At 33.1% G+C, this 26,591-nt stretch overlaps 1 long non-coding RNA gene across 1 annotated transcript in view; it reads right to left on the reverse strand.

Moving 5' to 3' along the window:
• The window catches only part of LOC136850704 (uncharacterized), a 1,048,955-nt gene that overhangs the window by 758,944 nt on the left and 263,420 nt on the right, over positions 1–26,591 (reverse strand). The window contains exon 3 of the long non-coding RNA XR_010856694.1: positions 2,896–2,947. This is a non-coding gene — a long non-coding RNA (uncharacterized lncRNA). The remainder of the gene's footprint in view (positions 1–2,895; positions 2,948–26,591) is intronic.

Consider the following 26,591-nt stretch of genomic DNA (forward strand, 5'->3'; position numbering starts at 1 on the left):
TTAATTCAGTTTTCCACTGACTCATACACTCGTCATCTCCAACGCGGTCAAGCTCCACGTCTTTTTCATCTTTCATAGTTTCCTTGAATCTCGTCTAGACAAAAGTGTTACCCTTGAATGTTTTGCTTTAATAAATAAAATACATTGGAAATATGAAAAATACTTGGTGATATTTCGCCCATGTAATATAATTTCCTTTAAAATCTCATGACATCCGTTGCTTGTCTCATACAGCCTGGACAATATATTTGATACAGAAATTGTTCAGAAGACTAAGTTTATATTCTTACTAGTAATCCTAGCATAAGTAAATTCGAATGCACACACACTGAAGAGGCAGGAAATCACACGTACACAAACCAATACACATACAGAAGGCATACGCAAAGCAATGCACAGGTATACACAAAAATGTAAAGGAGAGGAAGAGCGAGAGTCAGGCTCAATGTTGATTTACCATTAGTTATTGGATACTGCAAGGTATCGGAATCCATCATTTTCATGGCCCGATATCAGTCAATACAACGGATACTGCGGGGGATACAACAGTCTTTGTCTCGGGATCAAACTCTACTTAAGGGATCCGACGGAAAAATAAACGAAACCAGAAACCATAGACAGGAAATATTGTCGCCCGATTGGGGAGAATTTGTCCTCCAAATTACTTTCCAAATACCGATATTTCTGACTGATACTATTCTGTTCCTCTTTATTCCCATCTGTTTTAAAGCATTCCTAACAATCCCCGACGTGTCACAAGATAAATGATCCCAACATCATTTTTTTGTTTAGATGAGGTCAGATGATCGTTTTCATTTGATTCTCTGGATGATAAATATTGAGCGGTATCAACATCTGGCGTTTCATTTGTGCACGAAGATTACCGGCAGCACATGATGAAAGAGCTTACATTAGCCTGAACGAATTCATCATTCTTTTGCTCGTATTTTAGGCAGCGAAAGTTTCAGCACTGACCGACAGAAAACTTCTACAATGTAGGAGTTGTGATGACAGTGCAAGTTGTAAGTTGGACAGACGCACTGATGGATAGACAGAGGGATGATGTCCCAACATACACATTTGTGTGATAGTGTACCACCGTACACAGCTTTCCTATAGGTGGAAAAGATGTGCAGCAGTGTATGTGTGTGCGTATATATATATATATATATATATATATATATATATATATATATATATATATATATATATATATATATATATATATATATATATATATATATATATATATATATATATATATATATATATATATATATAATTATGTGTGTTTGAAAAATCGCTACATCGATTCTCCTGCATGCTTCTTTAAATTCATCTTGACCACAGGAAATCTGAACCATCCTTCCCATAAAGTTCTTCTCTTTCTTTTCATTATTCCCTCTTCCAGTGTCTTATCTTTGCTACAATTAGTTAAAAAATGTAAAACTATGAAACACCCAATTGAGGACCAGACTCGGAACATTTGCGTTTTGAGAACAATAAGGAATAAACTAATTTTTAGTGCGAGAGCTAAAAGGACTGCTATTAACATCAGTCTCTCAAACACCCAGAGAGAGAGAGAGAGAGAGAGAGAGAGAGAGAGAGAGAGAGAGAGAGAGAGAGAGAGAGAGAGAGAGGAGTCCAGCCCTTCTTGTGGAAAACTCAAAGAGAAATATCCCCGAGAAGATATGCTTCATCATGATAAATGACTTCCAGACCAAAGCCTTAAGACATGAATCGGGATACTTAGGAATTTTGAACATTCCAGGAAGTCATTCATAATCTGTGGCGTCTTTTCTCTAAAAAGAACGTCCAAAGAATCCTTAAAACGTTAGGTTGGAGGAACAAGAACAACTGTGCCTAAAATGTATCTTTTAGGCAGCTGAAATAACTTGGTCATTTTTTCAAGTTTCTGAAATTTTTGATAATACAATAAAACTTTCATTGGAGACAATACAGAATTCAGTTCAAGTTCTTTAAAAGCAAGCTTTCTGTTTCTAAATGTAAGTTTAGTCACAGACATGCTTGTTACCTCCAGCAACAAAATTTAAAGGGTGCAACGCTGTCATCGTTTTTAATACGAAATCTTGGCCGTTTCCACTACACTTTGTGAATAATTTTGTATGTGAACCAAAAGTTCCTTTCCTTTTCTCTTCAAGAACTCAACCTACCGCCAACACCATCTTTCCTTCCTGATATTCAAAACTTCAACTTCGATACTGGTGTTACACTGATACTTTCCTCCATACCCTCTCAGTCTTTTGCCTTATCTTTCTACTTTAAACAACTGTTACAACATCTACTATCATACGTTTCTTTTCATCTGTAAAAAAAAAAAACCCTTATGGAATTTCTTATGCTGACACTCTTAAAACCTCTTCCAACCAACCATTCCCGCAGTCCCTTGGATTTGTTTATCCCTTTGTTCCCAGAAAACCTAACCATTTAAATAGCCCTAAAATAAAAACATTTAAATTCCATACTATACGTCAGAGCTCTTCTCGTACCCTTTCCCTATTTTCAGTTTGCCAATCTGCGTACGTAAATAAACTTAAAAATCTTTTGTTTCCGTTATCTACAATATCCATACACATGTGCAAACAACATGACTCACATAATAAAATGCTCTACGGTAGTCTACTGTCACCACTATTGCTAATACTGCTAATACATCTAATAAGAATTGTGATAATAATGGTAATATCAATAAACTATTATCACTTAATACAAGGTAAGACAAAAAGGTGCTTAATTTTTCGAGTTAACTAAAATACAGCTCAGGGACTGTGCATTACCAAATCCAATCACAAATGTAAAAAATTAAACTTAAAAGCTCTGAGTTCTGACTTTCTATAACATCTAAGAAATCAAACACTATATAGATTTACTTACATCCTAAATTTTGCGGCTTCCCTGACTTCCATTAAGTCTCGAAGACAGGACACTGCAAAAATAAAATAAAAAAGAAAATACTGAGTACAATTCAATTATTAAAAAGAGTTTTCAAATAAGAATGATTTCACGAGACAAAGATTCAAGTAGGGCGTGGAAGCATATAAAAAATTAATATACATACATAAATACATATAAATAAGTGTGCGTATATCTTGCATACTCTGTCCAGCAATTCCAAATAACTTTCAACACCGTACCACAAGTTTTCCCTTCTACTCCCATTAACTTCTGCCGTGTTTTCGCTTTTGAACAATTTATTATTTGCCTTTCTCACATCCTCGAAAGTTATTTCTAGAATGGTTCTCGAATTTACATTAATACCTCTCTCACAGATTCAGGTTTTGCTTCTCTTCAATCCTGATCATTCAATAACGATCGGAAAATTATCCACTCCACTGGCAAGGGGCAGCAATCTCTTCACGCGGCATCTCTATTTGCATATACTTCCAGCCAGTAAAGCAAAGTTTCTCACTAAATGATTTACTTCAATTCATTCTATATTATCAATCTATAACTTTTCCTAATTGCGTCCTCTTTCATGACTTGTTTTTGACCCCACAACTTTGTACTTACAACTACTTTCCTTTCTCGGGTTCGCACATTATTCCATCAATGAGATACTGAACAACGTGGGGACATGACATACACTTGTTTCGGACGAACTGTCCACCAATCGACTCAATTAAAATAGCTTACCTTCTATACCATGCATTCTAAACACACTCCAAGTTGCATTACAGTATTTTATAGTTACTTCCGACGTTCACAGAAATCTTTTATATAAAACAAAAACTTGACCCACAAACCCTCCTCCTTGTCTAAACCTACAATGTTCTTCCTGTATCAGGCCTTCTGTCACCTGTTTTGCTTCCTCAATAAAAAGCCTATCATGAATGTTTCCTGGTATACATTATTTCCTTTAGAATACAAATTATTCCTTTTCGTACATTCCTTCACAGCCTTTACCTCACCCAGACTTAAGTTACAGACCTTTGCCAGAAATTCAGACTATCACTACCATAATGCAGTACCTCACTTGTAATCCAGTCAACTGGTGTCTTAAATGCCCTACTTCGTCCATAACAGTCACATCCACAAGCACTATACTTTACACTAAACTTTCCCACTCTTACTAACCAGTTCACCTTCTCACGTATCTCTCACATTTCAACAAGTCGTCAAAATACTCACTCAATCAACCCAGAATTGCATTAACTTAAGACAGCATCTATTCATTTGTATACTGGAGGATGGATATGGCAGACAAGAGGAGAGAAATATAGAAAACCAGAGGAGAAACATTGAGCAAGAGCTTTTGTGAGCATAAAAAATTCGTTCTACAAGGAATAAATGCAGAAAGAAAGGTTACTGAACAACAAATCTCAAAGTACTCTAAGAATTGTTGTTCAATAACCTTTCTTTCTGCAATTATTCCAAGTGGAACAAACTTTTTTTATTCTCATAAAATTTCCTGCTCACTGTTTCCCCTCTGCTTTTCTATATTTCCCTCCTCTTGTCTGCCATATCCATCCTCCAGTACACCTGGATGTGATCTCTTCTGTCATCCTCTCAAAAAAGTTCTTTCAATTGTATTTGCTCGTCCACACAGCCTACTTATTTTTCTCTCCTCCTACCCTATGATGTTCACAAGAACTCCCTGCTGTTCTTCTGACACCGCAATCTAATTTCACAACTTATCCAGTCTTTACACTTCATTATCTTGAACCCTACACTACAGTTCACCCATTTTCTCCTTTACATGATACTGGTACTTCTTACTCAACTCACTTGTCTTCGTTACACTATCCGCCACATTTTCACATTTTCCTCTCCAACTTTTATTTACTTTATTACCTTAACATTTCCATGAAAAAATGCCTGAGAATTCTTTTACATCCGGACTTATATGTAAAGAAAATAGAAATATGTCATGAAAATAGAATCTACTCCAGAATTCCACATATGACAGCGATAATAACATATTATAATTCTGGAACGTGGAACGTAAGTCACAGCAAAATAGCAACAAACAATGTTGATACGAAAGTAATGGTATCAGTATTTCATTTAAAAAAATCTTATTTTGAGGCTAAAATTTTGTATCCAGGTTAATGGAAGGGTCTCACCCCAAGGTTTGTAAATGACTCGTAGCTCCATACTGTAACAAGATTTCCAACTCCCCTTTACTTTCCAGAAGGCGAAAATCCAGATTTCCTTCTGGAAGATCCTTGGCTTCCTGTGTTCCACACCGGCCCCCCTTCCTCGGCCTCCTACTCATATTACCTACTCTGCTCTTACTTAGGGAAGCCGGTTGGTAGCGGATTTCAGGCTCTTTTTACTTTCTTTTTCTCTTCCGAATCTCACAAGAGAAAGTTAACAAGTTCTGGAGAGAGAATCACTACAATTTCTGGAAAAAGGATAGCCTGGAGGATGTGTTTCCAATAAAAACAAAATACAGTTGGTAAGTTGTATTTTTCCGATTTCTTTCTTATATTTCAATCTTATATTCTTTAATAATTTTAAAGCAAATGGAATTGGAAATTGTGAAAAAAAAAAACGAATGGTGTGCATTCCCAGTTAATAATACTCCACAAAGGTACGCTTTTTCCACTTGCTTCTCATAAGCTATTCGTAACTGAAAGTTTTTTTTAACCTCAACGTATAGTCTTGAGGAAATTAATTTCATTGCTATTAGTTTTATCCTAGAAAACTTCTAAGAATATTTTGGAGAATTCACTCCCAAAGCATATACCAGAATCTTTCGAACCATTACAAAGTGCGACGCATGTATTACAGAATTCAACTGTATGATATCGAACGCGTTTTAAAAACAATACACCCCGACTGAAATGATGACAACATTTATTCTGCAATGTGGCAACGAGAAGGTAAATTATTTTCTTTAATCACTAGTCATGGAATATACTAAGATTCATAATGTTAAGCCTACGGTTAGGTCACTAATACGATAAGTATATCATACCGCAATTAACAAAAATCACCTGTTACAGAAAGAGATTCTTTCTACATAGAAAAATAATGCAAGATTTTGTACTCAGCTAAATATTCTCTCGAACTTCCCTTCTTATTCATGCACTGGGGATATTTCATTTTTAGAATCCCCTTTTCAGTCGAATACTTGACAGGGATTTTCTCTCGCTTCCGCGTTGGTATTACTCCGATAGGAACCAAAATATAATTTCAAATTTAGTTCCACACATCTGTTACCTCTGTTGCTGCTTAACATTGAAAACTAACGAGGTGTCATGGTTCTGGTCTTTGATCAGTGTCATATATTAAATCAACAATTACAAATGACACTATGCTCATCCATTTCGCATTAATCACCATTGGGATATTTCGACCATTAGTTCTATCAGAGAGATGCGGGTTGCAGAGCACAAAGGCATTTATAAAACGAAGCCCCTTTAACCAAGAAGTCTATATAATCAGGACGGATGGATATATGGAAGGCGTTTGGGAGAAAGGTGTGTGGGCAATTCAAGGGCGCACTGATGTGGTATAATAATGAGAAGATGAACGCTGTTGAATGTGACAGTTTAAACTAAATAAAATGTTAAAATGTAGAAGTTTTAAACAATTTGTGAATGAATAAAGTTTTAGTATACATTCATAAAACTAGATATCAGCCATTGCAGAACATTATCATCCGGTTAATAAGGTCCTTGAACACCGAGTTTTACCCAGAAATGTATGATGTATGAAATGTCTATCCAGACTCGGCTCCTTAATCAGGTACAACTTGAATACCTCATTCATTCATACGTCTTGAAGTAGATGGGAGAGGGCAGTACACAGGAGTTTCCAACAGGGATTATAGTGAGAGATTAGAGACATCACCAGGGAACGTAATATTAACCTCGCTTTTCATTTCGTATATACTCGTATATATGTGTGTGTGTGTTTATTAAGAAGTTAGTTAAAAGAGCATATAAGGAGAAAAAGAATGTAATGTTATCTAATGTTAAGGACAATGAATTGGAAGAATTAGATAAGGAATTTATGACCTGACATGTTGGAGTTACAGGTTCAGCTGGGAGTGCCTTTATAATTATGCAGTATATATATATATATATATATATATATATATATATATATATATATATATATGTATATGTATATGTATATGTATATGTATATGTATATGTATATGTATATGTATGTATATATATATATATATATATATATATACATATATAGGCCTATATATATATATATATATGCAAAATACCACAAGAAAAACGAAACAGTATATGGCGATGACTGATTTTGCCTATCTGGACATATTCAGACTAATTCTAAGATAAAATTTACATTACATAAGATAGGACAAGGGCAGTCACACACATACATACACACATATGTATGTATGTATTTATTATGAGTTTCTCATCTGGCAGTATCTACACGTACATGCATTTATATATATATATATATATATATATATATATATATATATATATATATATATATATATATATAACTGAATCACGAAAATATGGGACGTGATGAATATATAAATAAAGATAAAATCACGAAGGAAACGGAAACACTGGAGTGCTGCGAGGTCTTCGACACTAGTGTCGAAAGGCCTCCGCAGCACTCCAGTGTTTCTGTTTCCTTCTTTTATGGATTTTATTTTTTATATATATATATATATATATATATATATATATATATATATATATATATATATATATATTATATATATATAATACAGATGCATGTACGTGTAGGTGCTGCCAAAAAAACTCATAATAAACGATTATCGTTATGAAATATATATATATATATATATATATATATATATATATATATATATATATATATAAAAGGAATTAAAATGATCGAGAATTCCGGAAGAGATATCTATTTAAACGTTTTCCATATACTGTTTCACGCTTAAATATACGTTGCCGCGTAATCCGTAAACTTACATTCATTTACCATCAATCTTCTATCTCGTTTTGCAGTTATCTACCTAATCTAAGTCAGTGTTTTGTCTGATTGTTTTTATTAGAATAAGGAAGTAATATGTAAATCATCTTCTTTCTTTCTATTTGTCATTCTATAATTTAAATTTCAGTTTCCCCTAACGGTCTTCATTTTATTCTATTATGTCATCTGCTTTGCCTTTCATACAGTCATTTCAAGTGTACTTTAAAACAGCTCTTCCGAAGTCTAACTCGTCATTACATTTTCTGTACTTGATGTGTTCTTGAACTCTTGGTTCTCAAAACGAATTAAGTTACAGAAGTCAACTACGGAATGCAGGAAAAAGTTTTCATTTGTATACGCATTGAATAAGCGGTTTTTGACAGTTTAGTAATAATAATAATAATAATAATAATAATAATAATAATAATTTAATTTATTATTATTATTATTATTATTATTATTATTATTATTATTATTATTATTTCACTACTTAGACACGTACAGTACAAGCAGATACTATGTGTAGGCCTATTGTCTTCACAACCTATGTCGTGTTTTATCATTCTACAAGTTTGGACGCCTCTGAAAAGTATATATAGGCTATACGAAAACAAATCAAGATTAATTGAATAATCGTTGCCTGCACTGGCATAAAAGCTTTATGCAAGAGTATTAATGATATAATATCCTGCCATTAATGGTTTTTCGCTGATCCATTTGATGACGAAAATCTAATGACTAAAAGCTTTGTTGTTTGTTGTAGGTTGTAACTCCATCCGATGAAAGAGTATTTTGGAGTGGAAAATTGAGTCACCGCGTCTTTTATTACTTCGTTTGCTGAAATTACTCTTGACAGTTCGACAATAGTAAAACGTCAACGAAAATCAGGGTTGGCAAAAAAAAAAAAAATAATAATAATAATAGTAATAATGCTGGCATCGCAACACTATGATAGAGCACTGGCTCGCCAACACATGATATAGTAACCATTGGGGCCAGTGAATAAAAATTGTAGAAATTAGTAAAAGATTTTCAGAGGTGTTTGCAAGATAAGAGGGCAGAAAATAAATGTGATTAAGATCAAAATCGTGTAGGTAAATGGAAACCAGGAATATAAAGCGATGAATGGTTGATGGAAGAACGGAAGCACTTGATTGGTTTAGGTATCGGAAAGTAAAGTGAGTCACAATATACATGAACCACGAAGAGCAGCATGTATGCTGACGATTGAGAAGAGACTAATTGCCCGTTGAAGCCAAGTCGGCATGTATGAGAATGCTTGCTAATATAACTTTCCTTTATGCAGTACTGTGGATGTTGAATTTGAATGCAAGATAAAAGGCTAAAGGATTTGAGGTAAACTGTTTGTATAGCATATGTGGTGAATAAGAACTGAAAGGGTGGTAAATAGGAAAGATGTATATAAGTGATACAAATGTTAGTGTAGGTGAAGGATGAATCAAAACTCTTTCTGATGGTTTGTTTGTGCGCAAAGAATGGTCAAGGGCAAGCTGATAAAAATAAGTATGATTCGGAGGTGTCCAAAGTGGGGGACGTGTGTGACAAACCGGAAGGGGTTGGACACAGAAAACATGAAAGAGTTACTGGGAGAAATGGACTTAAAATCCAGATGATTGGCTCACTGTGTTTGGAAGGTGTACGAAATGGCTAATTTAGCAAAAGTTTCTTGAAGAGTGGTTTCGTCTATGTTTCAGCAGTTGAAGTGTGAATGTTGACTGGAATATTCTCTCTGCCAAATGGACATGCTTTCTCATGATATATGTGTGTATGTATGCATGTGTGTGTATATAACATATATATATTATATATATTATATATATATATATATATAGTTTCGTTTATTAAAATAAATTTTTATTTTAGTATATCCGTACTTCAAAGAAAATTATCTTTTATGAAAAATTATAAAACTTTATTTGTCACACCTTACTATGAATTTTTTTAATAAAAAATTTTTTTTATTAACATTGTATCACAGAGATATATCTAGGGCAGTGATTCTCAAACTGGGTGCCGTGGCACCTTGGGGTACCACAGACAGTGCCTAGGGGTGCCGCAAGATTGTCATGAGTTTTGTCTTGTCTAGATCATCTCAGTGAACATTTGCAAAAAAAAAAAAAAAAGGTTTGCAGAAGTCTTCATATAATTATTATTATCAGTGTCTACTCCAATACGTTCACACACACACACACACACACACACACACACACACACACATATATATATATATATAGTATGGAAAATAATTTTATTCATTAAATAAGAAGTTAGTTCATGCGATATGGTGGGATGGTGAAGAAGGGTGCCACAGTAATGATTACATTAGTTAGGTGCCATCACTCAAAAAAAGATTGAGAACCACTGATCTAGGGGCTCTACAGTACTTCTGCCTAATGGACTCAGTTTCTCATAATATATATATATATATATATATATATATATATATATATATATATATATATATATATATATTTATATATAATATATATATATATATATATATATATATATATATATATATATATATATATATATATATATATAATAAAATAAAAAAATTACAAAATTTCATAGTAAGGTGTGATGGCGACAAATAACGTTTTATAATCTTCTCATAAAAAATAATTTTCCTAGAAGTGTAGAGACATTAAAAAAATTTTACACTCATAAACGAAACCATTTTCATAACACCCCCAATTGCACGTTTGGGAGAGCACAAGCATCAATGAAATCTTCCACTGTGAATCGGAAATTAGATCAGAAACGAGGAAAAGACAAAAACCTTAATCAAGGCAAGTGTAGGAATCAATTGCAATTCAATAAGAGGCATTTTAAATCTTGAAACCTTTCCCTCGTGTGCATCCACCTTCACGGAATTTCGTCTCAGCAACACACATTCCCAGGACCAACCCCTATAGGGTACGTCCCGGACCCTCTCTCCCTCCCCCCATCCTCCCCACAGTTCTCAACCATCTCCCAGTATCTGGTCTTATGTCTCTCTACTCTCCCATCCTCTATTCTTACTTCTCTCTCTCTCTCTCTCTCTCTCTCTCTCTCTCTCTCTCTCTCTCTCTCTCTCGTCTGGAACTCTGGAGAACGAGTACATCGTATTGTCCTGCTTTTCTCTGAAGCTGTTACTGGAGGTGTGAAAGAGAGAGAGAGAGAGAGAGAGAGAGAGAGAGAGAGAGAGAGAGAGAGAGAGAGAGAGAGAGAGAGAGAGCACAAAATCTTGCTGGAGGGAGTTTGAGAAGAAAGTATTCTGACGTAGGTGCGGAACACAAGTAAATCTTCAACTTGGTTATAAAGTGTCTGATTGTTTTCCACTGAACTTTAAGCATGCTGGATTCGTGTACAGAAAAAAGGGTTTATGATTCTACGACAATCCGAAAAACTTGCTCACCCCTTTTCATACAATATTTGAGCATCTATTACATTTCATGAAAAAAAAATTCAAAGGTAATAACGACAGTTCCTGAACACTAAGGAATTCGACAATCTACCGAGCTTCTGTAAATTACTTTAAGTAGTTTAATGAGAAAAATGTCTGATATCTAACCTCAAATGAATCATCTCAACGATTTTTCATTTCATCACAGAAAAAAATTTTCATTGCATACGGTTCAGGAAGACGTATACCCAAGTGGAGAAGAAGCTAAGGGAATGGAGCAGAAATACAAGGAAGAAATCTGTAAACCAGTATTCTTCCTTGTATTTCTCCCTTAGGTTGCACAATGCATTCAGTATTTCTTATGAACTGGGAATCGCTTCCATAATTTTAGTTCAAGCGTTCAGTATTGAAATATTTTTCTTCTATACCTCTTTTTTTTTTTTTTTTACTTAGCCCTTCATTGCAATTAACTGGTAATTACACAGAAAACATCGACAACATTAGCCGTTTAATGCACCTTCTCTGGGGCTCATAAACAGTTCACTGGACTCCTCCATGTACACTGCACCATTCACCTCTTTCTAACATGGATTCTCTCATTTCCTGGATATTAATACTCTTTCTTTCCACAACCTCTTCCCCTCCGTCTGTCTAATACTTTCTTCGGAATTAGAGCCTGCAATACTCCATTCTCTCCACATGACCCAACCATCCAAAAGCACCCAAACTCATTTTTATCTTTTCAACCTTGACTCAACGCTATAACTTCTCCATATATCTCCAAAATTCTTGGGCTTACAATGATTCTCGCACCATATACATTACGGAATCAGTTTATCAAAATAACTTCAAACTTTTTTTCATGCACGTTCAATAGGCACTTGCATAAAAGAGATATATGAGCTACTCAATTAATAACTGCTCAAGTGGTGGTAGCAAACGGCATAGCACAGAAACTGCTCCCCTAAGAAGTGTCAATAGCTAGGGATACAAATGCAGTGTCTCCCGCAGCAGAGGAGTGGCTGGTAAAGGGCTATGGACTTCTACTATCATATCAGCCTTTTTTGATGCTAATGACAGCCACAATTTTTCATACTCACGGGATGTCGGCAAATATAATAATAGTATTATCATCGCTCTATGTCGTTTGTAAATCAACAAATGGCCCGGCATGGGGTTTACAGCTCTACACCATTTACTATTACAGCAAGAGAGTGTGTATGTACTGTATGTATGTGTATGTATATATATATATATATATATATATATATATATATATATATATATATATATACATGTATACATACACACACATATATACATGTATATAGGCCATATACATATAGATATATACTGTATATATGTACAGTATATGTATGTGTAATATATACATATATATATGTATATTCAAGTAATTGAATTTGTATATATATACATAGATATATATATATATATAAATATATATATATATATATATATATTTATATATATATATATATATATATATATATATATATGTATATATATATATATATATATATATATACCTGTATATATATATCTATATATATATATATATATATATATATATATATATATATATATATATATATATATATATATATATATATATATATAAGTGAAAATTCAAGTCATTTCAATGACCTATATTTAGAGAAGGGAAAAGACCTGAGCGTGACTCTAGCACAAACGTACACTGTAGTAACACATACGTGGTGTTTCATTAAAACAAGAGACGAGAAAGGAAAAGATCGTTCTATATTACATCCAATTCTTAAGGTAAAAACGTCTCTCTCCCGCGGTTAGTAAACAGCGCCACAATTAGTTTTCCCGAAGAAACCGCAACCGAGTTCCATCGTCGACGTTTAATGTCGCAGACTTTGTTTACAGAAAAGAGGGAACGAGAGATATAAGGATAAACTTCAGTCCCCAGGAATTTTTCCAAATAAAATTATTTCCTGGCGAGGAGTATCCATAAAGAAACGAGTGATGTTATCTGTTGCTAGACTTTAGGAAGGCAATAAAACTTTACAAGTGTCATAAAAGATTTCTAACGAATACAGCACATTTATAATGCAATAACTCGTCTAAATTCCATGACGACGTTTTCTCCAATAAATATTTTTCCAGACTCATGGATAAAACTTGACCTTGAGCCTTAGAAGTATTAAAAAAGAGTTTCCAATAAATAATAACTTAAGAAACTTCGTTTCTGAAGCAATAATGGAGGTTCCTACACTTACAGCTCTCTATTGATAATATATAATGTGCGCCATCTACTATAAGCATAATCTTAAGCTGGAATTTTCAGCACCGCAAAATTACTGTTTTGATCACTACTTTTACATAACAGTATTCGATGAATCAAAAAATTTTAATAGAGACTTTACTATCAACCGAATTAATACACAAACATATTTTATATCATTATATTTCTTTAAATTTTTGCTATTATTTCCATAATATCTTTCAATTGCAAGTACCTTTGTTTCTGTCACCTTTCCGTTGATGTGTTTTCAATGTTAATAATAATAATAATTTCATTCCTGCGAATAATTTCCCGACTGACTTATTAAACCTAAAATTGAGAATTACCTGATATATACCACCAAAGCAATGTTATACTTAATACTAGGAAGCTTAAGAGATGTGCAAAAAATTCTGAACAAATTACTGATTTCAAGCAAAGGTAAAACCTCGCTAAACTGCTTGATTTCATAAAAATAAAATTTCAATACACATAACTATAGTCATTACTTCGGGATTGGAGATCAAAAAAATGAAAGCCGATTAAAGAGTTTTAAATGTTTTTTACTCATTTTATTATTATTATTAATGCGAAATACTATTTAATGTAGTTTTTGTGTTATTGATGATGCAGCTTTTCTGAAAAATATATAGTGTGCGTATTCAATGAAATTATGAAAACAATAACTTGTCGAGCTATGAAAGATCATAATTCACACACACGTATATACTGTATATATATATATATATATATATATATATATATATATATATATATATATATATATATATATATATATATATATACATATATATATATATATATATGTATGTATATAGTGTATATGTAAGTATGAATGTATATGTATATATATGCATATATATACATATATATATATTATATATATATTTATATATATCTATGTATATATATATATATAATATATATCATTTTTGGAAAGTACATATTCCAACAATCAAAACAACTCAATTTATATTCCTACATCACCACCTGTTTACCTTCACTCACTATTACCAACATATTTTCCAGCCACGTTAAATTCTACCCAAAGAACCAGTCAAATTATACATGTGCACTCTTTCACTCGTCCCCACAGTCTTCCTGCAACAGCGCTCACTCACTAATCTCTTACCTCTTTTCTGTATATTTTGCCCATTTACTATTGTCACTAACTACCTCAATCTAGATTTCATACTGGTTTCTTATGCTATATCAATGACGTTGTTTATGCTATTACTGCATATATAACTAATGCCAGAACTTCATGTTTCCAGACGTATTTACTGCCAATTTCAGGTAAAATATATCTGGAAAAGTTGTAGATTTCTCATGCATGATTACAATTTGTCATCTAAATTCAGTGACGCAGACTATAAAAACATTTATTACATGGAAAATTATGTATGACACCAGCAAAGTCTGTGAACGTAAAGTTTCTGAGACAATATTACATATCAACAATTCACGATTCCATGACAGTATCTTCCATGATATTCAATAAAAAAACACTTGTATAATTTTCAGCAGTAGCCTATTGATATTCACAAATGGTACCACTGCAATATCTTTAATATATATATATATATATATATATATATATATATATATATATATATATATATATATATATATATATATATATATATATATATATAAAACTGCTGAAAAATCATTCTTGGCTTCATGTTAGGATATGCCTCAACAGCAAAACTTTACAGTTAGTTTGAAATTGAAGGTGAAATTGGTTATCATTTTTCATAAAAAGACATAACACATTAATCTACATCTTTTTTAAACACCAAACTATCCAAGTCCTGGTCAGTAACGACCTCACAATATTCAGACTTTTAAGACTGTATTACTGGGGCATCAAATAACACCCTCCATACCCGGCAGCTTGGCCAAGTAAATGAACTCCAGACGGGACTCTTGTTTCCAATAACCGACAACAATCGAACTGGGGTAACAAAACATCACATGATCCCATCAACGCAAGGAGAAACACGAGCAACAACAGAAATAACAATGACAATACAATAACAACAAGAACAACAACAACAACATGATTTGCCATAATGTCATCTACATATTCATCCACGAGGGAGCATTAACGTTCTCAATACTGAAGTAATTCCACACTCGGTTGGTATGGAATTATGCTACATTAACGGGTGACACCAGCTCCATATTACAGCTTTGGCAAGTCATGAATTCGAAACGAGGCCCTCCGAGCAGCCATTGACAAAGATATGTCTGGACTCTCTCTCTCTCTCTCTCTCTCTCTCTCTCTCTCTCTCTCTCTCTCTTACTTACACACACACACACACACACACACACACTGAAGGTTTCTAGTCCAATCACAAATAAAAATGCCCTATTATAAACACATAAGGTCAACATAAAGTTCAACACAACTGGGTTGAGAAATAAAACAATGCGAATCTAAACATCTGCTTTGCAGGTGCATATTTATCAATATGAACAATGGAATGCACATAAGACAAGTTTGAAGCGACATGTACTATTAAAACGTTTAAAGAAGTGTAATGGTTAATTACGTTTTCATAAACAAGCGAGGCTCCTTTCTCAACTTATGGGGTAAGTAATTCGCCGTCACCGAAACCTTTCCATAATAATCTTTATTTTTTCGTACAAGCAACCGAGCTGTAATGCAGGCCGCCCGTGACTGTTGGGCCTAAAAAGACGTGTGGTAATCAATTTCTCTTGGGTTCTTGTCCTTACCTTATGATGTGTCAATAGTGAACAATAAAAGAATAAAGCTGACCATGACGTTCATCTGTATAAGAAGAAGTGAGAAAACAGTGAATGAAGACGGCCAGTGCATGCCAGTTTAAGTATTTATGTGAAGCAGCCTCTACAGTGAAAGACAGAATGTCTTCTGGACGCTCATTTAAGAGACAACAACTGTTGTACTTCTTTACTCGGTAGCCTTCCCAAGTCAAGTGAGTTGGCATTTTGTATGTATGTGAGTATATGTATGTATGAATGTATGTCTCTGGAAATTCAAAGCATCAGCTTGCCAAAGATATGATGAAAAGAACTCAGAGCAAAACATTTTTGCAAGTGTGTCATACTTAAACTCTATTACGAATGGTACAGAGATTATAAACAGGTGGACAAATGGGGTCTACATAGGTCACTGATGCTAATGAGAAGTATAGCAATTGCTACGACTTAGGGTAATACTAAAATAAATACCTGAAACCAAGAAACCAGTTACACTAAAACACGATGTCGGTTCTACCCCATAAATGAAAATTTTAAATGAATAGATCCTGTACATATAAGACAGGCTTCCATTTTCTGATGCGTAAAGGTACACATATTTCATGTATTCCCTCATGACTTCTGTGAGACGTCACGTCGCGTAAATTCGCAGCCATTAATTCAGATTATACATGACCGTTTTGCGAAGAGCCCAAATCCTCACGTCTATTGTGCTCCTAGTCAGTAAATAAAGGGATATGACTATCAAAAACAGCCTCTTATAAGAAATTTATTATTGGAATGCCATTAAGTGGGTTAATTTTTAATTCCGTTTTGCGTACATTTAACCCCATGTCCTTCCCCACGAAAGTTACTGAGAAATGCGTTACTGTGTTTCTTTATATTTGTCTTTTTTATATTTTCCTTTTGTGGTTGCGATCATCTTTCGTCTTTCTTTAATGCGCTTTCTTATCTTTTCTTTTGTTATTTTTGTTTTCTGTTAATTTTACTTTGACTTTAATAACATTAATGTTAAGAGTTCCAAATTAGAACGTTCCTTCTTCCACATCACAGTTCAATGTTCTCAATAAGTTAGAACGAAAAACTGAAGTGTGCTCTTTAATAAATGAAAGTGTCCATGAACAGCTTTTATTAACGAACTGAAACGGAATCCAAGTCATTGGTCTTCCACTGTATTATTCAACAATTCACTGATCAGAAAAAGAAATGGTAAGTCCGTAAATTTTTATATTTTTATGTATTTTTGCCCCAACAATATATATATACTGTGTATATATATATATATATATATATATATATATATATATATATATATATATATATATTTTCTCATCTAAAAGAAGTGGAACCTGAGCAACTGCACCCAGACCTGGGCAGTCATCTATTCACTGACTCATCAATGCACAGAATCAGAAAAATCAAATGGTAAGTCCGTCGTGTTTCGATTGATACAAGTCTAAAAGTGTGTTCCTGGGCAAGCTAACTGCTTGCATACCAGCTTTTCCCCAACTTCACTCATCAATGACCCAATAGACAACATTTCATTCGAATTATCCCTTCTGAGTGAATAAGATAGAAATCATCAACACACAATCACGTGTGGAACATAAATTTCTGACTCATACTTTACCAGCGTGTTTCCCCAACTTCCCGACTCAAGGGCGTTATCCCATATTTCTCAGGTGGAAAGAGTGTTCGTCTTTTAACCTGATTTTACCTGGGCAAGTCCTTGCATACCAGTGTTTTCCCAACCCTCTTTCTTGGAACCGTTCTCTCTCTTTAAATATATATATTGTGTGTTGATGTTTCTATCTTATTCATATAGAAGTTAGCTTGCCCAGGTAATTATTTATATATATATATTTATATTGTATATATATGTATGTATCAGAAATTTATTTCTGTTCCACATGATTGTGTGTTGATGATTTCTATCTTATTCACTCAGAAGGGATAATATATATATGAGTCGGAAGTTGGGGAAAACACGCTGGTATAAGCAGTTAGCTTGCCCAGGTATATAGGTTCCAACTATATATAGTGGATATATATGGGTTCGATCCTGATAGAAATTTATTTCTGTTCCACACGTGATTGTGTGTTGATGATTTCTATCTTATTCACTCAGAAGGGATAATTCGAATGAAATACTATTGGGTATATGAGTCGGGAAGTTGGGGAAAACACGCTGGTATGCAAGCAACTTGAATGTTGATGCATTCCAACTTCTTTTAGACTTGTGGATAACGCCCTTGCTTTCCACCTGAGAGACCTACCCTGTTTTATTGGGTCATTGATGAGTCAGGAAGTTGGGAAAAACACGCTGGTATGCAAGCAAATTTTAACTAAATAACGCCCCTGCTTTCCACCTGAGAGACCTGGGTTCGATCCCTTCCACACGTGATTGTGTGTTGATGATTTCTATATATATATATATATATATATATATATATATATATATATATATATATATATATATATATATATATATATATGTATATAATATATATATATATATATATATATATATATATATTATACACATATATATAACTATTTGAATGTTGATGCATGTGTGACAACATTTAACTAAATCTCCTGAATTCATTATATATATATATATATATATATATATATATATATATATATATATATATATATATATATATATATATATACTATTTTAAGGCAACATTTAACCTCCTGAATTCATTATATATATATATATATATATATATATATATATATATATATATATATATATATATATATATATATATAATCTCATCCATATGAATGGTTTATTGAGTCATGTCTCCTATTTTGAAGCCAGTCGTGAATAATGACGGCTACTGAGAAAAAAAATGCAGGGCGAGATAAAGTCTTCAAAATGAAACTGCAGAAAGTTAAAATCAAAGAAAAACTGAAGATTCACTGTCATGAGTCCGATATTTTATAGATGGTGAAAAACCCGAAATAAAGACTTGGAACGGATATGTGTTCTAGAAAAAATGTCTTTTTCGATTTTCTGTTTAATAACGAAAGTAATTACAGACAGGCTGTCCTTCCCTGTCATAAATAATGTTCGGTTATAAGACCTCGCAGTTTTCGTCAAAGCAAGTTTTTCTCTTTCAAGTTTTTACTTTGCCATTCCTGCATCGTGAAATTTTTCAACCTGTCCATCTGACAATCCTCCAATAAAAAATAAACAGGAAGTTTTTTTTTAGTCAGTAGATGCCTATTAAGTACCTCAAGAGTTTGGTGAGTTCTGAAGTAACATTTCCCGGGGAGCAAGACCCTATAATTTACATACTGTTTATTCAAGTGTCCTTGTAATCAGTACATAATCGCTGGTGCCCAAAAAGTTTCTAACTCGGAAAGTTCGGTAGAGACTTCTAAGGCTGAATCCCTTCCTTAGTGATAATTGGAAAATGCTTGAGTGCCAGTAGATTTTAAACTTCTCAGGTTTATATATACATTAGGAGGAAGACCAAAACGAACATTCTCCATTTATTTGTGTATATTTTCGCGACTTTTCCTTTTTCACTATTATCTATATTTTTGTCCCGATTCTTTCTCTTCCTTGGTTCTTTCTCTTTCTTAATTCTATTCTTTAATTATACGTTTTCTGAGAAAAGCAAGCGCGTAATGTATGAAATTGTTTTTCAAAATATGCTGTACAAACTTGAACAAAAATATTACTGAGGGACTTTCGTTCGCTTTTTGAGTATTTGAACTTATGTTAAGTTTTGTTCAGATCTCTTTTAACTATGATTCTTCGAAGGTCACAGGGCACAACGCCTTTGTCACATACGGATTCTTCATACCTGTAAAGCAGAATGTGTTTCGTTCAATGGTAAATTGTAGCGTCGTCAGTTCTGTCATTTGTTTTTACTTTTAGTATTGTTTTTGTCGCAGCAACATACATTCTTTATAGCTATTATTTTTATCGTGTTGCCATTATGTCTAGAGAAAGTAAGTTTATACGAAAACTGTCCATAAGTCATTAATTAGAATGAACTGGTTAAAAATGTTGTATTATGGCAATTATTTCGACAAAAAGAGTTTGAATACTGCCTACGCTACTGCTGTGATCATAGTTATTACTGTCATTCTTGCAAATCACTCTTCATAACCAGTGTGTTCAAAATGTAAAAAAAAAAAATAAAAAACGGTTCGTTGACGAAAATCATCCCTTTTTTCCACCCAAAACACTTTGGAAAACCCGTTTTCTCGCCAACCTATCATCCTCCATTCTTTCCACATTTCGGAACCATCTCAAAGCATCCTCTCATCTACATTAATCATTTTACCATTTCCGTAGATTTCCAAATTTCCCACCGTTTCAATTCTTCTATGTCACATATGCTCAGCATACAATTCTCCTCTATAGTTTCAAAATCTACACTCCGCTTCCCTATAGGAGAGTTGGCTAAACAATTTCTTCATATTTACAAAGCTTGTGTTCATAAAAACCCCAAGCTTTTCCAACATTCGTTGCTTCACCTATTCTTTGACTCAACCCTTCTTTCGTCCTAAAATTATCTGATACGTTTAACCCCAAACACTTTTTAAAATCTACTGCTTCTACTCTTCCACCATCCAAACTAGCATTCGTTCCTCTAACTTACTAGGTTACATCCACCCTAAATCTTACTATCACATTTACTCTAAATTTTCTCCTACTGCAAACAATTTCAAACAACTCACTAATCTAGAGCTTCACTATTCCCAATCAGCACTGTATCACCTGCAAAATAAGTCATGACACACAATTGAATAAGCTCCACTTTTACGGCAAAGCAGTAACTCTCTCACCTATAAATCTGAATTATTCGCGGAACTTTTTCATAATAACCTCTTGATCCACATACCTTCTTTATTGTATCAATCCACACAAATCTTTCCCTGTCAATCCTTCCGTCAACTGCCTTTCCCAGTCAAAATTCTGCTATACACCTTCCTCTCTCTCTCTCTCTCTCTCTCTCTCTCTCTCTCTCTCTCTCTCTCTCTCTCTCTCTCTCTCTATATATATATATATATATATATATATATATATATATATATATATATATATATATATATATATATATATATACTGTATATATATATATATATATATTCAGCTTAGCTGTGGCCTTAGCTGAATATATTGTCACGCTATTTAGTGACATAAGCATATATATATATATATATATATATATATATATATATATATATATATATATATATATATATATATATATATATATATATATATATATATATATATATATATATATATATATATATTATATAAATAAATATATATATGTGTGTGTTCGTGTACGTATATGTAATGAACATACACTCTTCACTTATGGCACTTTGTTTCAGAAATATACTGGCCGTTGTGGAGCTTTAAAATGATACCCATAATCATGGGTGAATCTCTTCTGCATCTCCCGACAGCATTAATTATCATAAATATTTCTGGTTCCAAATCGGTTTCAGTGTATATCACCAAGGTCTCCAACTCGTGAACGTTTTAATGTCTGTTTTCGTATTCCCTACTTCTGCTTTAAAAGGAGTTTAACAAATATCGAGACAAACAGATGGTATCTGTATAAAGTATACATTAATGTTACCATTAATATCAATAACATCAATGTCCTGTCAAAATTATGTTTTTATGCAGATTCATGCTGTTGTCGACGTTTTGTTATATCTTTAAAAAAATATTCAAGAGTCTCAAAAGGTGGAAGAATACACTCTCAAAAAAGATATATATAATATATATATATGTGTGTGTGTGTGTGTGTTTATAGGGTGGAAAAGTATATCATTATGATCTTGTGTGACGTTTCCAAAGATATCTTTTGTTTATATTTCGGAATTATACTCCAAAATGGAAATTATTGGGCGCAGAAACATACAGATACCATTTTTACATAAACGATGGATTACAGACATTGCAGTCTCTGTCCTTTCGTTATAAAATGCTCCGGCGATTTCCAGGGATTACCCTTAATCTCCTCCGCTATGCTCAATCATCTCATCTCTCCATTCATAATGCAATTCGACATTTTTTAAAATTCAGGAGCTGATTTTTAATCCCCGGCGAGCTGGTGAAACCGATGGAAAACAAGAAATCCCCACCACGCTCGTTATTAACTGCCATTGTCAGCGTAATGGCTTCAATTAATTACATTACCTGCTCATTTCCTCCCTTTCGGTCGGAATATCCGAATGATTTGTCTAACAGTTAAACATCCACTCATACACAAAGACTGGTTTAAAAAAAAAAAAAAAATAAAATTTAATAAGATCTGGTTGCATGGCTGAATTCAAAAATTTAATCTTTTCTTTTATTTTTTTTGAGGGGGGGGCGGCAGCTGTATTTCGATATATTTTACTTTTCCGTTGTGTTGGGTGATTTATCAGGAGCGTTTTCGCTTGATTTTTCAGCTATGTCGGGCTATCAGATTTTCATTCGTATAAATGGCGGGGCTTACGGAAATATTTACCCCTCTCTATCTGATGCCGTATATTTTTGGAACAGGCGCACTCGGTGATTCCATGAATTAAACGAGGTCAGACAGTGAACATTGTTTTCCAGGATTTTCAAACCGTATTTCTCGGCGATTCCTTTCATTCCTACCTTGTGCATTTGAGACGAAAAATAAATGGGTAACCAACAGCGACTAATTATCTGCCAAATGCAAGGGCCGAGATTAATTTGCAATACAAGCTCGTAAATTTACCCATTTAAAAAAAAGACGGGGAATAATTCACAGATGCCCCTTTCCGGAGGGTTAATACACCCGGTGAAAATGAACATTTTCAACAATCTATGCCTTTTTTGGTTTATTAATTCTATTTATTAGTTTTTCATCCTGTTTATTCATCAGTTCGCTGATTTTTCTCTGTTTAATCTTCATTTATATCAAGATAATTACAATATTTTATTTACTTTCGTGGATGACAATATCTGAGAGAACGGAGGTTCGAGATGAGTGAAGATTTGTGGAAGCATAAGGAAGGTATGAGCGGCAGAATTCTACATAATATTATACACACAGATATATATATATATATATATATATATATATATATATATATATATATATATATATATATATATATATATATATATATATATATATATATATATATATATATATATATATATATATATATATATATATATATATATATATATATATATATATATATATATATATATATATATATATAGTTCGAAATGTGTGCCCTGCAACAGAATGGATTACAATTATAATTAGGGATTTTATACATCATATTACGCTTTTTAATGCTTTCTTCATGTTTAAATGTGTATTCAACCTCAAATTATTAATTTTAGAAACCTCTCAGAACCAGGGAGAGAAATAAAGTACAATTTGTCTCTAATACCCTAAAATCTTAAAAAGCAATAAATACCCTAAAATCTTAAAAAGCAATAAAGAGAAAATTTGCCTTTTAACTGATCACTATATAATTCTTTCCTTTTCTGAATATATCAAATTTGAGCCTATATATGTTCTAATAATATATATATTTGTCACGAAGACGGGTATGTTTTGTTCATGCGTACACTGCAAATGGAATGGAATGGAATATGGAGTTTAGGCCAGAGGCCAAGCACTGGGGCCTACGAGGTCGTTCGGCGCTGGAAAGGAAATTGAGAGTGCGTAGGTCTGAAAGGTGTAAAAGAAGGAAAACCTCGCAGTTCCACTATGAAATAATTGTTAGGGGAAGGTGGATAGCAAGATGAAAGAAAGATAATAAGAATGGAGGTACAGTAAAAGGGAATGAAAGGGGTTGCAGCTAGGGGCCGAAGGGACGCTGCAAAGAACTTTAAGTAATGCCTCGAGTACGTGTATAAAGTGGTAATGCTGTGGAAGTTTTACTGAGCAGGAAGTTCATCCACAATTCTGGACGCACACACATACACACACACAATATATATATATATATATATATATATATATATATATATATATATATATATATATATATATATATATATATATATATATACACATACATACATATATACATACAACCGTTTTAGTGCAGTTCATCTTGAAAAACACACCAGAGTAGAACAACCCACAATCCCATCTAAGGATCCGCTCTTGCGAAAACACCTGAAAATACCAAACCCCCAATCTCATAAAATATACCAAGAATCCATTCTGCTGACTAAAGTCAAAATGCATGGTGACATTTAATGATAATTTTGACATTTGTAAAGAAAAAAAGGACTCAGAAACATGAGAGACCTTTACAATTGCTCTTTTTAAAAAGGACATCTTCATAAGAAATAGGAAAGTTCTCATAATACATATTTTCAATTACATCCGTCGACCATTTTAGAGAATGTCTTTAATTTTGACATAAGATCTGGATTCATTCTTCACTTTTGTCATGAAAGCCTTGCATCACAAATGAAGGGCACTTTTTAATACTGAAATTCTGTGAAATATTTAGTCACTTCAACTCATTCAGTCATACTATCATCAATGAATTATAATTTCAGGAAGACTTTTTACGAAATAAAATTATGCACGTAAAACGCTCTATATACCTAACGAAACCCGGTTTTCAACATCGTATCCCTGATCACAAATAAGGCAAGATGCGCTATTTCTAAGCAAGGTCCGCTATTTCCTAAGCGAGACGAGCTAATTCTAAGCAAGATGCGCTATTTTCTAACCGAGATGCGCTACTTCTATGAGAATGCCAAATTGCACCGGACGAGTTCTGGTGATGATGCTCTACAACAAATCAGCCTCACAAACTGCCTCGTATGTTTTCTCATAAATACAAAACTCTAAAAACTTTGTTTTCATTATCACAATAACACTGGGTGTCAAAGTATTTATTAAAACGTTGCTTGGCTATTTGCTTCAATTTATATTTTGTTAGTTTGTTTTATTTATTTTTTTTTTTTTACATATACATTTCGTTAGCATACACCAAAAAGATTGCTTTCCTGCCCATAGTATAACCAATTTCCGGTTCCAAGGCCGCAAAAATTGTTTCATCCCAAGAAAAAGATATCAAAAAGCCTCTTTTTTTCCTTTCTTTTTTCTCTACTCACATGCGCACATCATGCATACATACATACATACACATGAATTTTTGTCAAATACACCGTGACATTTTTTTATATTCACAAATATCAAGCCACAAATTTCTTTAACATCCAACTCACAATACCTCGGGAAAACTTACACCCAAGGGAAATTCCCCTTGGATATAAGTTATTCCCGAGGTACAGTGAATTGGGTATTAAACGATACTTGTGGTTTAATATTTCTTAACATACAAATGTCACCGTACATGTGAAAAAAATTTACAATAATAGCCACGTGTTATAATCTTGCAAATCAGCTATTATATTGGAGGTCTGTTGGTTGATGATTCTCAGTACAAAACCTTTATTCGACAGGCATATGTACACAGAGTCGATATCAATATATACTTTCCTTCATGGGTAAGTGTTCAAAAGTCTCTGTACATCATTGTTTCCAAACCAGGTAGCGGTTCGAATGTGTGTATGTATGTGTTCGTGTGCATGTGAGAAGAGAGCGATGTCAGAAAGAGGGAGGCATTTTGATATCTACTTTTAGAATAAAATTCTATATATATATATATATATATATATATATATATATATATATATATATATATATATATATATATATATAAATATATATATATATATATATATATATATAATATATAACGTAAAAGTAAAAAAGATAGGGGAGGGGAAAAGGATAAGAAATAAATGAGAATAGAAGTTGGAAGAGAACTTTAGTGGAGTCAATATAAAGTGAAAGGTTACAGAACAAATAGAAAACATTACAAAAGAACAATGGTACCGAAAGTGAACGCAGTCCTGGGTGGATGGACTGATGATATTGAAGCTTGGTTGAATATGGAGAACAGCAGAACGACAGAACTGAGTGGAACAGCAGTGGAAAGAGTTAGCGCAATTTTGAGAATGCTTGTGAAAGCATAAGGAGAGAAATTGAGACGAATGGACGAAGTTTAGGGGTTAAGAACAAAGTTAAGTATACATTAGTTTAAAGACCACTGAGCTGATTAACAGATCTAAGAGAACTGGCCAAAGGATTAACTTTTTAAAGAACCAATTGGTTACCTAATGGTAGGACCTACAACTTATTGTGGAATCCGAACCACATTATACAGAGA

Source organism: Macrobrachium rosenbergii, chromosome 22 (genome assembly GCF_040412425.1).
Source record: "Macrobrachium rosenbergii isolate ZJJX-2024 chromosome 22, ASM4041242v1, whole genome shotgun sequence".
NCBI lineage: Eukaryota > Metazoa > Arthropoda > Malacostraca > Decapoda > Palaemonidae > Macrobrachium > Macrobrachium rosenbergii.